Consider the following 14,386-nt stretch of genomic DNA (forward strand, 5'->3'; position numbering starts at 1 on the left):
GTCTCATCAATATGACTGTCCAAACATAAGATGAACAAAGACAATAGGAAGGCTACAGTGAACAGGAAAGCCCATGAATCCTCAAGCATACACAGACAACTGCAGGCAACTAAGGAATAAGCACAAAAGCTGGTTCTCCAATGCTCAATAACCAGTTCTGAAAACCTACATCCAAATAATGTAGTATAGACTGAGCAGATTATATTTAGGAATGTATATGCATCCATATATAAATATATGATTATAACAATAATAAAATAAAAGGATATGTGTGAACTTGAAAAACATCTATGAGAGGTATTTGGGTAGGCTTGGAGTAAGGAAAATGAAATGATATAATTATATTATAGTGTCAAAATACAATAAATAATAATGTGATTTTTCAAAACAACTCTGAGATTCCATCTTACACCCATCAGAATGGCTAAGATCAAAAATTCAAGCGACACCACATGCTGGCAAGGATGTGGGGAGAGAGGAACACTCCTTCATTGCTGGTGGGAATGCAAACTAGTACAACCACTTTGGAAATCTATCTGGTGCTATCTCAGAAAACTGGGAATAGGGCTTCCTCAAGACCCAGCTATTCCACTCCTTGGAATATACCCAGAAGATGCTCCAGCACACAACAAGAAAATTTGCTCAACCATGTTCATAGCAACCTTATTCATATACTTTAAAAGTCTTTCCCAAACCTGCCCATACCCAGCTCTTTCCTCTTGGCTGTTTCTAGACTTCTTATGTCATTACTTCTGCCTATACTTGGTGGAATCTCTGTCTATCTAGAATCCCAATTGATTGATTGATTTGACCCTAAAATCTCTTATTTCATTTCTAGCTCTGAGTTTGATTCTGCATCCCTGCCTCTTGCTTAGGCTTGCACTTTCCTCACTTTCTCTGGAGCCTGGTCAGGCCCTTCCCTCATGCAGAGATCTACGTTGTTGATGCTCTGATCCTAACTCAGAGGGACAGAGGACAAAGGTGAAAGAGTGAAGCCCAAACAGCCTTACCAAATTAGTATATGAAGAAAGTAAGTTGGCAGAAAAGAAAGACTAGAAACATATTTCCCATCTCTCCCCCATATAATGGCCAACACTTACCAAAACCAGGTCCGGCCAGGCCACTGGCCTAATCACTGATGCACTCCAGACAGTCCAGATTAATGTATCATTTATGCTAAAGCTTAGACCTTTGTCTGGATATTTAAGATGCTGAGACATATGTACATAAAGTCATATATAGAACTATGTATAGGAGGTAAAGCATGCGTGAATGAGATTACACTGTGCAAATGATGCAAAAAAGGTAACATGCAGGGGCTAGAGAGATGGATCAGTAGTTAAGCACAGAGTACTCTTCCATAGGATCCATGTTCAATTGCCTGCATCCACATGGAGATTTACAAATGGTAGGGTAAAATGCAGGCATGACCTGGCAGCCAGCCTACCTGGCACACTGCAGCTGCTAAATAGAAAGCCTAGCACGCAGTACCCCAGACGTCAGAACAATTAATTCTGAAGTAGCATGAGTAGTTTGGTAGCTGGCCTGTAGTATCTTCTTCACCTTTAATGTGCTTCATCTTCTAGAAACCCTGGTGGTATAAGCACATACTATTCAATAGGGATAATGTGCTAAACAATCACAGTCGATAGGCTTCCGCTATGTAAGTGATTGCTCACGTGGAGTAAGGCAGATGTTGTTCCCTGAAACTGTCTCCAGAGTGGTTTATCTCTGCTCCCTTTATTGAAACACAAGCACTGCTGTTTTGGTGGGGCACTCGAAGGTGGGGCATGTGAATATATACTTAGGTAAAAAGACATTGTGGTTAAAACAAACAAACAAGAAATCAATAAACAAACAAACAAAACCGCCACAGGACCACCAGGTCAAGGAGCACAGGTGATAAAGTACCTGCTAAAAGAAAGGAATTAGTACAAATGCATGAGTTAGAAAAGCTTTGCTCTGAGTGCCTATAGTTAAATCCTTAGTTTTCCGTAGAGAGATTCTTTGATCAAGAGCTGTGGCCAAGAACATTGAATAACGCACAGAGAGAGGAAGACAGGACTGGGCAGTCCTTGTCTGATTGTTTCTACCCTATTGTTGTGGCTATAATCAGGTGCCTACATGTGTGTGAGGGGTGTAGGGTAGAAAATTGCTAAAACACCACAAGTATTTTTAGTAGCAGACAGAGATAAGGGCAGTGAAAAAGAAAAAGAACAGGGAAGAAATCAAGATGGTGCTGCGAGAAGTTCGCGTTGCGTCACAAAAAGAACACTTCCTCCAAGAAGGTCCAAGCCAGTACTTAAGGCACTGGAAGGGTTTGCCATTCTGGGTGAAGGCATCTAGGAACTCTCTTCTTTATATCCTTCCCTGGGTGCATTGCTTGAACACCGTAGGTTAATGGGGTGGAAAAGAAAGGAAAGGTGGGAACAGGAAGACATAGTGAGGAGATAATCATCAGGATGTAGTCTGAATAAATTATAATAAAGAAAGGAATACGTAAAAAGGATATAAGGGTAGATAACATATTTGCTGATACTTGAAAGAGGGAGTATTAATTATAGGGAGTAAGGAGATCTCCATAGAATGGAGATTAGCCTATGAGACAGCAGTGAAGAAATAATAAGATGTTGTGAAGCCTGGCACCCCAAAAGCAAAGAGGGTCTCTGTCGACTCCCAGTGATATGAGTACAAAATTGACTGACCAGGGAGGCAAGCTTTGTTTGTCATTGCTGTGTACCTATAGCCATTAAATGTTTTTTGACACAGATCCTATTCTAAAATTCAGATTCTTGCCAGATAAAGTTATATCATCTTATTTAATTTGTCTCTGAATAAAATAATTTTATGCTTTTTATCTATTTTTAATCACATTAAAGTGACTGTAGAATGCTACATCCTGTTTACTAGATGATCACATGTTAGATTCCTGTAGTTGTCATGACTCTGCACTACTCACTTATTGGTAATAAATTATTTTATTTATTGACAAGAAATAAATTAATCACTGGAGAAATTTTCATTATAAAGATACAAAGTTTCATAATTATAATATAATTATTCATTGCTTAGTTTTCCAGACTGTGGTACATTGTCCATATATCCATAGACTCTAAAGATGGACTGGGGAGAATAATCAATTATTTAAGTATTAATGCAAGTAAATTAAGTCAGGGGCTAGAGGGGTTCAGTGGCTAAGAGCACTTGCTGCTATTTCAGAAGACCTGTTTTCATTTCCGCCACACAAGTCAAATGTCTCACAACCACCTGTCATTCCAGTTCCAAGGGATCTGACACTCTGTACAGAGCTCCGCGGGCACTTAGACACATGTGGCGCATAAGCATATACTCAGGCATACATATAGCCATAAAATAAAACAAATAAATCCTGAAAAAGAAAACATCAAGGCACATCAATTATAAGCATTTCCAGGCATGAAAACCAACTGTTGAGAGGAAAAAAGAAGTACTTCGCCCTAATTGGGCACAGAGTAAAATGTTTCTATAGAAGAAACAAGCAACAAGAACACCCTGAGGAGAGAAACGTGCAGGCAATTATCAAAATCCCAAGTCAGAGTCTGGAAAGAAAAGCAAGAGAGAGGGCAGGGAGAGTTGAGTCACAGCTGCAAATGGAGATGAAGGCAGAAGGAGACTAGAGTAGACAGCATATCTCTCCCATGACAGCAGGATTAAATGCACCCACAGCAAGCAAGGTAACAAGAAAGTCAGACTTTCAAAAACTCTCCCTGTCTGCATGTAGAGTATAGACAGGGAAGCACACAGATGCAAGGGAGCAGCTAAAGGGTGAGCAGGACTACTTGTTTCTGTGATGAGACAAAGAACAACAAAACTGTGACTTAACAATTTGTGTATCATGTTATCTTCAGCAAACTATAACCATGTGAATCCTTAGGTGATCTGGGGAGACTTCCGCAGGACCAGTTGGTTGGCTATTTCCACCCTGATATTCTCAGTCCAAAATGGTAATTGCTCTGAGGACTGATTTCCTTCCCTCAGACAGTCACAGCTGGAACTGTATGCTTCAAACTGTGGGTGTTATGAATAGATTGTTCAGTCTGTGGTTCTACTATCAAAGCTATTCATAGCCTTTGACCACTAAGTACTTACAGTTCTTCAAGAAAACTGATGTTAATTACTTCTCACATGCAAAAATATACGAATATGCTTTAAAGACAAAAATCTACTTACTAGTCACCATGAAATACTACTATGTTTACTGAGTCCCGTACAGGGTAGTTTACAACAGATCCAAGGGAGAAATTTGAGAAAAAGAAGAATAATGTCATAGAAGTAGATAGTAAAGTTAGTACGTTGCTTCTTAGATATTTTAAATTATTTTTTCATTTTCAAAATAAAATGTAGTGAAATCTTTTGCTAACTTGTGCTATTTTGGCTACTTTGCTCTCTTCTTTATGAATGTGTAAGAATTGCTGTTCTTGCCTGATTATTCAGCTCCTAAAATAAACTGTTGGCTTAAAAATACTGAAGCCACAATAATACTCAAAAATTCAAGTTTCCTTCTCTAGTAGTTACTGGAGAAAAACAGAAAAGAGAATTAATATGATTATACCAATTATATTGTCTTTAAAACCCCTTATGGACCCATGTCCTCACTCTGTCTATGCCTGTTTCTATGACTTTGAGAAAATGAAGCTCAATTGTATTTCCATGAGAATCCTGATTGCTGTGTGGAAAAGCAGAATTAACAAGAACAGTGGCTCTCTTTTTTTTGCCATGTGGGGGCACCATCATATTGGTTGACTCAGGCAAAAGCCATCTTGAAGTGCATGTGAATATTCTGTGTAATCAGTTAATTTTTTTTCCTAATTGTATCTATTGGATACACCAGTGTGACTAGTCAGGGATTTCCAGTGACACTGTCATCGGTGTCAGCTAACCATAGCCATCAACTTGGAATACATGGAAAAAGGAAATTACCATTAAATTATTGCTTCAATAAGGCTGACCAGTGGGAATATCTCTGGAGCAATCTCTTGAGTGCTATCTGATGTAGGAGAGCCCAGCCCACAGTGGGCAGTACCCATCACCACACAGTTGGGCCTGGGCTGTATAAGAAAAGTAGATGAAGATAAGCCAGGGGTCACTTAAGTAAGCAGTGTTACTTCATGGCCTCTGTTTCAATTTCTACCATGAGTCCTTGGCCTCAGTTTCCCTGGAAGACAAACTATAACTGGTAAACTGAAACAAACACTTCCACCTCCAAATTTCTGTTGATCATTGCATTTACCACAACAACAGGGTACAAAATAGGACACACGCTGAGACTTCTCCATACTGGAACCGGGTTTTTCTTGTCATCTCCTCAATAAATCACTAAAAGTCTGTTTATGTACTGGTAAAAGTAATAGTTCTCTTTTTTCTCTGAGTTTCCCTTTAGTCTCTTGTTAAGAAATTTATTCCTTTATGATTTCTATCACATAATTCATTTCAAATGCATTTCTAAATATAGGAACATATGTTATATTTACACATGACATAGAAGAGAATTTTTTCACATTCTTCAAGGGAGTATTAAAGTTTATTTCTTTTTAGTATAGTATTCAATAAATTAAAGTCTGACTCTCTATGAGTTTCAGAACGATAAGTATAAATAACTTTGGTAGACAATTGACAAACTCTTATTTTCTTTAACATGGCACAAGATTATGTTTTGTGAGGATTCTCCAAGCGCATAACTATTGAACAATGCTTTGCAATTCATTTACTCAGGAAATCACAATTCAGAAACAGCATCTGGTTTCTCAGTGAGTTTTGGCTTACCCCCCATTTTTCCCCTCTGTATTGATTGAGGCTTAAGTCAATCAAGTGCAGAAACAAAGGTCTCACATAAAGAGAGTGTCTGATCCAAGAATGAAGTCCAAGAGCTATCTTTGTAGGCAATGTACTTCGCAGCTTTTCCTTATAAAGATGTATTAGTTTTTAATTCTAGTTTTTGAAATGTGGATTTTCAGCACTGTCAGTGTTAAATTTCCACACTTGACAAAGGATTGTGGTCATAATAGCCATCATTTTAGAGCATCTGCCACAGCACATGTCCACGTTAGCAGCTTTAATATTCAGCAGCATGGCTGTCTTTGGGAGGCAGGCAGCCTGTTTGGAAGAGGTTTCTACATGATCTACCATTCAAAATAGTCCTCTGGCAGCCTACTCCTTTCACAAATCAGGAAACACAGGGGTTTCAGGAAGAAGCCTTTGGTTAGAACCCAGTACTGTCACTACGGAGCTCTGTGAGATGACCTGCATCTTGAAAGCGTGCAAGCTCACTTAATATTTGCAAAATGGATTTTAAGATCATTGTTGAGCTCAAAGACTGCTGTGCACAGATAACATATATGGAACTATATTAACTGACATGAAAGTTCTTGGCCATGTGCAGAAAGGAAGGGTCACTAGACATTAACTTCATTGCTTAGCTAAAAATAGTGGAAAAATAAATCACTGGCTAAAGACCAAATCCTGTGAAAAGTTGATATAAAATCAATGCCAGGCCCTTAATATACCTATTCATGGCTCCATGCTTATTATGCTTCTTAGGTTATCTCTTGCAAAGGAAACATTGAATTTAATGGAGTAATGTGGTTTCCCTTACATGCCTAAGCCTTCTTGCAATTAGACAGATCTTATTGTGTGATTCATGGGAAAAGGACTTTTAACAGAGGCAGACATGATCTCAGATGTTTCTATATAGAAAGATTTAAGGTCCGAAACTCAATTTTCTGTTACTCTTTTCCCTTACATTATTGGTCATCAATTTTTATGTAATTAATTGCCCTCGCATTCCCACAGTTTACAACAGTACACATTTGTCTCCTTACATACGAAGACATGAATCCCAATGAAGACGTTTCCACTGCTTTAGGGTCCTAGTTAATGCTGCATGTAGAAAAGGCATCAGTGGAGCCTGGGATCTCATCTTCAAGTTCATCTGGTAATACATTAGTTCTTAATCCCACTTATAGCACTGTTAGGTAAATTCCATGTGTTGTATCTTAAAGTGTCAGTTCTTTTCTGTTTCGTAGCTAGAGACCACCCTCATTTGTTGAACTTGAAAATAGCACCAAATATTATTAGTTTAATCTGGCAAGAAAAAAATATAAGTACCTGACAATAATATTCAAGATATCTGGCATACTATGCACAAATGTTTGTTAGATTTCATATTGTTAAAGAGCTCATGTATTTATTTCTCTGTAAATTAATTTCTTTTTGATTGTTTATTATGATGATAACATCACACCCTAGAATTTGTTGATCATCTACTATGTAATAGGAATTGTTCTGCATATTTATAGTATGTTATCTCACTTAAGGTACACAAAATTATAAAGCATTATTATTTGTTCCACTTATGTTTCAAGTTTAGAGAAATAAGTAGATTATTGTCCAGGACCAAAGACTGGACTAGATCAGGTCTTAGATCAGTAGCATCCGAATCCTTTACACTATTTTGTATGAAATGCTTGTCACAGAGACCTCAACCCCTGTCCAAGTCATTCATGACCTTTTCTTCTGACCCAGTGCATGCAATGAATCAATAATTCTACTTAAGCTTTCTACAGTCCAACTTTAAGCCTCATAGAGTAGAATATGAAATATTTGCCCTCCAGAGTGACCTCACCATACATTTATAAATTTTTTTATTATTTAATTAATTTATTGAGATAACATCTCAATTATTTTCTCCTCACTTGTATACAGACATTCCTCCCTCCCTCCCACTTTTACCTTATTCCCCTTCCCTAGGTTTATGGCCAAAGGAGACCTCCTCCTCCACTATATGGTGGTGGGCTATCTATCAAGTCTCATTTTAGTAGCCTGCTTATCCGTTTTTGGAGTGCCACCAGGCCTCCACACCAGAGAAAAGTGGTCCAATATGGGGGCACCATAGTTCATGTCAGAGTCAGCTCCCACTCTTCACATAATAGTGGGAAATGTCCTGTTCATTGGCTAGATCTCAGTAGGGGTCCAATGTTTACTGCATGTAGTGTCCTTGCCAACCATGCATTTTTATTTTCTAATAATTGTATATAAATCCCTTAACATAGGCAAGCTTTGTCTTATTCTATATGCGTGCTATGATAACAGAGTACCACCAGAAGATCCTTACTAAAGAAAGACATTTATTTCTGACACTATACAGGCTGGAATGTTCAAGATGGTCAATATCTGATGAGATATTCAGATTTCAAGATGGGACCCTAAACACACTTCAAGCTCCTGAGGAAAGGAGTGCACTGTTCTCCCATAAGAGATTGTATGAGACACAAAGTGCCGAATCTCCCTCTATGGCTACGAAGCCACTTGGTAAATCTACTATACCACAAACTCTCATGACTTAACTGTCTCCAAATAAACATTTATTCAAAACTGTGGCTCAAATATCTGACACTGAATTATGGGATATATTTTAGACAATCACATTCTTAAAAAGAAAGAAAAAAGGTTTTTATTCTGGCATTTTTTTAATGCTCTTTACTTACTAGGCAAAATCCAACTCCAAAAGAAATTAGAATTATATTTCCTTGCATGAGGATCACAAAGGTTACAACTCTCAAAGAACTAAGCTGTCTCAAGAAAATAATTCTCAATCTAAAATAAAGCCCTGGCTCTATTTCTATTGTGTTAAAAAAAGTCAAACTGACATTCAGTGGTATTGACTAGTCTGTCTGATTTTTTTATTTTTAGTTTCTTTATCTTTTATATGTTCTAAATAGCAGTCATTTGTCATATGAATAAATGAATAAATAAGAAAAATGTTTAATATCACTATCCATGAAGTAAAACAAATAAAAATTTCATCAGAATGATTATTAAGAAAATAATGACAGCAAGTCAAGGGGAAGAGGCCACTTAGACACAGTTTGTTGGAATATAATTAGCTCAGCCTTTGTGGAAACTAGCATGGAGGTTCCCCCCAAATCCCTCAAAACAAACAAACAAACAAAATATTGACCATTAACCCTATATACCATTCTTAAGTATTTATCTAAAGGATATTAATTGATCATATTACAGGTACTTGCACACATATATTATTTGATCACTGTTCACAATAGCCAATTATAATGTCAACAAAATTATCTGTCAACAAATGAATGAATAAAAAGTATTATTTGCATAAAAATGGATGCAAATAGAGACCATCATAGTGAACAAATTAAGGCAGACTCAGACATATTGATTATTTTCTCTTGGATCTAGATCCTAGATTGTATACAGATACATGAATTCATATATCCATACTTTATAGTAAAGTAGAAGTAAAACTTTCTACAGAAACAAAGAGGACTAATAACAAGGGAGAAAGAAGGGAAGCATAAGACTAGAGGATGTCAAGGAAGAAAATGGTTAAAGTAATTTACAAATATCTATAAAAATGGCCTTGGATTAGCAAGATGGCTCAGCCGATAAAGGCACTTACTTTGTGAGACTGACAACTTGAGTTCAATTCCTGGTCTCTACATGGTGAAAGGAGAAAACTGATGTCTACAGGTTTTCCTCTGACATAGATACATATTCTGTGTAAGACACACCAATACAAAAGCACCAACAAAACAGGCAAAAAAAAAAAAGAACAAATCAATCAAGTTTCTTTAAAAAGTAGAAACAGAATTGACATGCCACCCAGCTATGCCCTCCATCAACTTTTGCCACTGAAGCTTCCCTACTGGAGTTGAAAGAATTTCAGGTGTATAGATATAAATATAAATATTTAAATGGAAATTTGACAACATGACTATTTAGTGAAATAGTTGTCATAGCTTGCTTTCTGTTGTTATGATAAAATACCATGACCAAAAGCAACTTGGGAAGGAAATAGTTTATTTCACCTCACAGCTAATGGTCTATCAACAGAAGTCAAGGCAAAAAGTCAAAGCAGGAATCTGGAACAGAATCAGACATTGTAAGAGAATGTTATTTATTGCCTTTTTCTTTATGACTTTCTTAGTTTGGTTTTTTAAACAGCTCAGAACCACATACCCTGGGTTGGAACCACACCAGCCATTAATCAAGAAAATATCCCCACAATTGGCTAACAGGTCAACATCTTTTCAGTTAAAGTTTCCTCTTCCCAAACGACTTTAGCTTATATCAAGTTGACATAAAGAAAAATAACAACACAGTAACCAGCACAATAACGTACAAGTTCTACACTGGGACCTATGACTTCTCCACCTATGACGTTTTCACCATTATAGTATTATACATGAATTTTCCTCTTCTGGAGTTGTTTCAAATTCCAATCAGAGAGTAGTTACTTACCCTATAATGATATTGGCACTATTGCATCAGAGTATATTGCCTGGGAAGGTAATATCTCAGCATGGAGAGCCTAGCCTAGCTCTGCAAACCCAACAAAGGGCCCCATTGCAGTTTCCTGACTTCTAACTGTGCTGTTGATCAAATACACAAAATAGTAGCTTTGAAATAAGATTTATATACGAGAGAAAAAATATAATGTCTGCTTTTCTGTACATGTTGCTTCACTCAGTATAACTTCCCACTTCTATATATCTGTTAAATTCATGGTTACATTTTCCTTACAAGTGGGCAGATTTCCATGTGTATATATCACATTTATCTCATTCATCTATTGATGGTCACCAAGATTGACTCATTTTCTAGCTATTGTGAAGAGAGCAGCAATGCACATAAATATGAAAATATCATTGTAGGAGACTAAAAGGTCCATTGGGTACATTTTCAGAATATGTAGTTGACTGGTTTCAAACAAAGTGGTTAGAAGAATGTATGGAATGTCCATCCCTGGACAGGGCATCTACAGTAACCCCTCTGACCACCAAGGCTTAGGAAAATGTACATTAAAAAAAAACTGGAAAGAATCTAAAAAACTGAAGATGAAGAGGTTATGGTTTTTTTTTTCTGGACATGACATAGTGACGGCAATCATAAACTCAAAGAAGCTGTTGTTATCTACAAAAGACCTATACAAGATAAAAATCAACCTGAAACAACAACAACAAAAAAAGTAGATGGTCTCCAAGCCCCACCCCTTTCTGAGGAGCTGTTATTAATGGATAGTAAATTATTTAAAAATGTAATATCCCTGTGATAATATATATTATGTTCATTTAATGTAAGCCAATAAAATAAATAAAAAATGCATGCTAAGTGGCCACCACATGGAATAAAAGAATCTTTCTCTCCTTTGAATTTTTCTTTCATACCTAAATGTTTTCTGATGCATTCCCTATATAAATGCTAAAATGAAGGTTTATGATTTCCCTAAGGATACTTTGAAACTTAGTAAAGATGGACTATGAATACAATCCCTCCACCATATTCTCCCATAAATAATGAAATAAAATGTAATAATAAAAGAAACTAGAAATAGTTTCTATTTCTAGCCTAGGTTTAATAAGTTTTTCACTGTTTGACAGGAATTATTCAAAGAACTTCACATATGTTATCTCAGTAGATCTCTATGAATATTCTTAAAATATTTCTTGACTCTGTTTTTCAAATAAAAACTTCCAGAAGGAGTGAGTTTAAATTACTTGCTGAAGGTAAAAATTTTCTCTCAGGTGAGTTTTTTTTTGTTTTTTTTTTTTTTTAATCATCTGGGCCTCAAATTCAGTCATCCACCTGCCTCTGCCTTCTGAGTGCCAGGGATCAAAGGTGTGCGCCATTACACTTAGCCCTCAAGTGAGATAATCACTGGTTCTCAGGCTCTAAACCCAAGAGTAAATGTGTGTGCTATTTTTTTTTTCAGTTAAAATATATATTTGTATTTTGTGGGGTTTCCCTAAATTTTAAAGGTCAAGCAATTTTGTTAGAGAAGATTATATTAAAGAAAGAAAAAAATAGATGTTCTCTTAGGATGTGCCTTCGCCCTTTCCAGTGTCTATCTACCATTTGTTTTATTCAACCTTCCGCTGGGGTATTACCTATACCTATACTCAGTCTTCTCATTGATCATTCAAAAACTTCCAGAGTCTCCTTCAGAATAAAATCTAGAAAGGCTTTACAAGTATCTTATGATGTTCTAGTCTGGCTCTTCCTGTCTCTACTCACTCTCACCTTCTCGCTCATCCTCCACACTACAGAGCAGCCCTGGACTTCTTATGGTCCCTTGAACATAGCCACCTCACTCAGGGACATTTTTATCCAGCTATTTCATCCTCATGATCTCCTGGCTTGATCTTTCAATTTCTTGAAGATTTTTGCTTAAATACTATGTCCTCAATGAGACCGTCTCTATACCCTGTTTGAATTTCAAGCCACCACTGTCCTTTTTTTTTTTTTTTGACATGACATTGCAGCCATGTAACATATGTTTCGTTAATTATCTATCATTTTCAGTAAGAATTAAGACCTTTAGTAGGAAAGAATTTGTCTATTTCCTTTTTCTATCTACCTTATAGTGCCTAGAACATTGCATTATATATACTAGGTGCTAAGTTAATCCTTAAATAAAGAGTTTAAATGAAAAGCTGGTAAGATCAGAATATACATGAGGATTACTATCTACTGTGTTTCATACAAGTACGCTGGAGAAGTATGCATTTGAACTGTACGGAATAAGTATGTCTGCAAACATTTTCAAAAACAATAGTAACTGCACTGTAATGTTAAATAAACAAAAACAGGAAGCTTTCATATGTGTACATTATGAAACTATTAACAGAATGCAGTGAACATTCCAGAAAAAAAAAGATAGGAGAATAACCCTGAGGATTATCTCTAATGTTAAGCGCTTCAAATAAAGTAACTATATAAAGTCACCAACACAAAATGTCATGTTGGGAACAATCAAGACCACAGAATCCTGTCTTCATTGTTTCTGTCAGCTGAAAAATAGAGGAAATGAGGTAAAATTTAACTGGTGACACCGATGAGCAGAGTGACAAGGAGACAGGGGAATAATAGCTTCAGAGTAATGAGTCATTCATATTTGAATTCATGTTCACTCTTTAGCAGCTTCCCATTAAAATCTGATGGAGATAAGGCACTGAAATGAAGCCACATAAGGCCTTTATGAGATTTTAACATGAACATCAGAGAAATCAAGAGTCAGAAAGAAGAGTGATCCTTAAATAATTTTGAGCAGGCATGAATTTCTCACACTGCCAGAAATGGAAGAAAGGCAGGCACAAAAAGTGAACCCTGGTTGACAGCAAAGTGACTAAAGAAGCTTTATGTCCCTAAACATTCACAGACTTGCTTTTAACTACCATTCTTTGTCACCCAGACCAGCCAACCTTTGTGAATATCGCTTCCTCTATAGATGAAGGGCTCTCAAGTTCATCTGTCCCGTCTGGTTTAGAACTAAGAAAGGCAGCTTCTAAAGACCCGAGTACTCAACAGAAGGAAGCATCCTTTCTATTTTGGCAGAACTACTTGGCTTCTTGGCAGGCAGGGAAGTTAGTTAACACTGTTAACACTTTGGAGTCACATTTAGTCAACAGTTATCACTTTGTGGTTGCCTGTGACTTTTGTTGTGTGTGTTTAAGCTGATTAGCCCCTTGGGTGACTTTTTCTTCCAAAGCAGTGTTTTGTTTTGTTTTGTTTTGTTTTGTTTTGTTTTTTTGACAGTTTACTCTGGGGAAAGATCTCTGAGCTACAGATAAACTTCTTCTTACCTTGTATTTTTCCATTTGGATGCTGCTGACTGATCTTAAGAGTGCCTTGAAGATTTATAAGCATAAGGCACTGATTTATTGTGTTTTGATATGTTCATTTAGGGTTGATGAACCATTATTGGTACCAGCATTTATGTAGCTCCCATCTCTGGCCTTATGCTTAATTCTTTAGAGTATATCTCCACAATCTTAAATTTACTGTAGCCTGTTCACATCTATTGTTAGTCTTCTTGCCTCGCCTGTATGATTCAGGCTGGGAAATGGGAGAAGTTTGCCTGGTTAGTCTCCTGAATTCATCTTCAACTTTAGTTTCCATAATTTCATTCTACAAGTTCAGAGTCTTACTCAAACTAAAGTGTTAGCTTCCTTGTTCCTCTTGGTGAATTCCATGCTCTTTGCCTTGACTTTTGACCCACTACTAACCTTCCACAGTTGTATATAATCTACTACTCGAAATTAATATTCTAACAACTCTTAGATATTGTGATATATATATATATATATATATATATATATATATACATATAAATTATCCTCACAATTTCATTATCTTGACCTATCAATTTTCAAGTAGACTGTGGTGATTTGCCAATAAAATTAATCTTTCTAATGGGTACAGTGGCAGATGCCTGTAGTAGTAGAACTCAAGAGGCTGACACAAGAGTATCTTGCAAATTGGAGGTTTGCATGGATTAAACCATTAATCACCTTTTGACTGACTCCAACCAATTCCCAACCCC

The sequence above is a fragment of the Acomys minous genome (assembly GCF_964271855.1).
Source record: "Acomys minous genome assembly, chromosome: 19".
NCBI lineage: Eukaryota > Metazoa > Chordata > Mammalia > Rodentia > Muridae > Acomys > Acomys minous.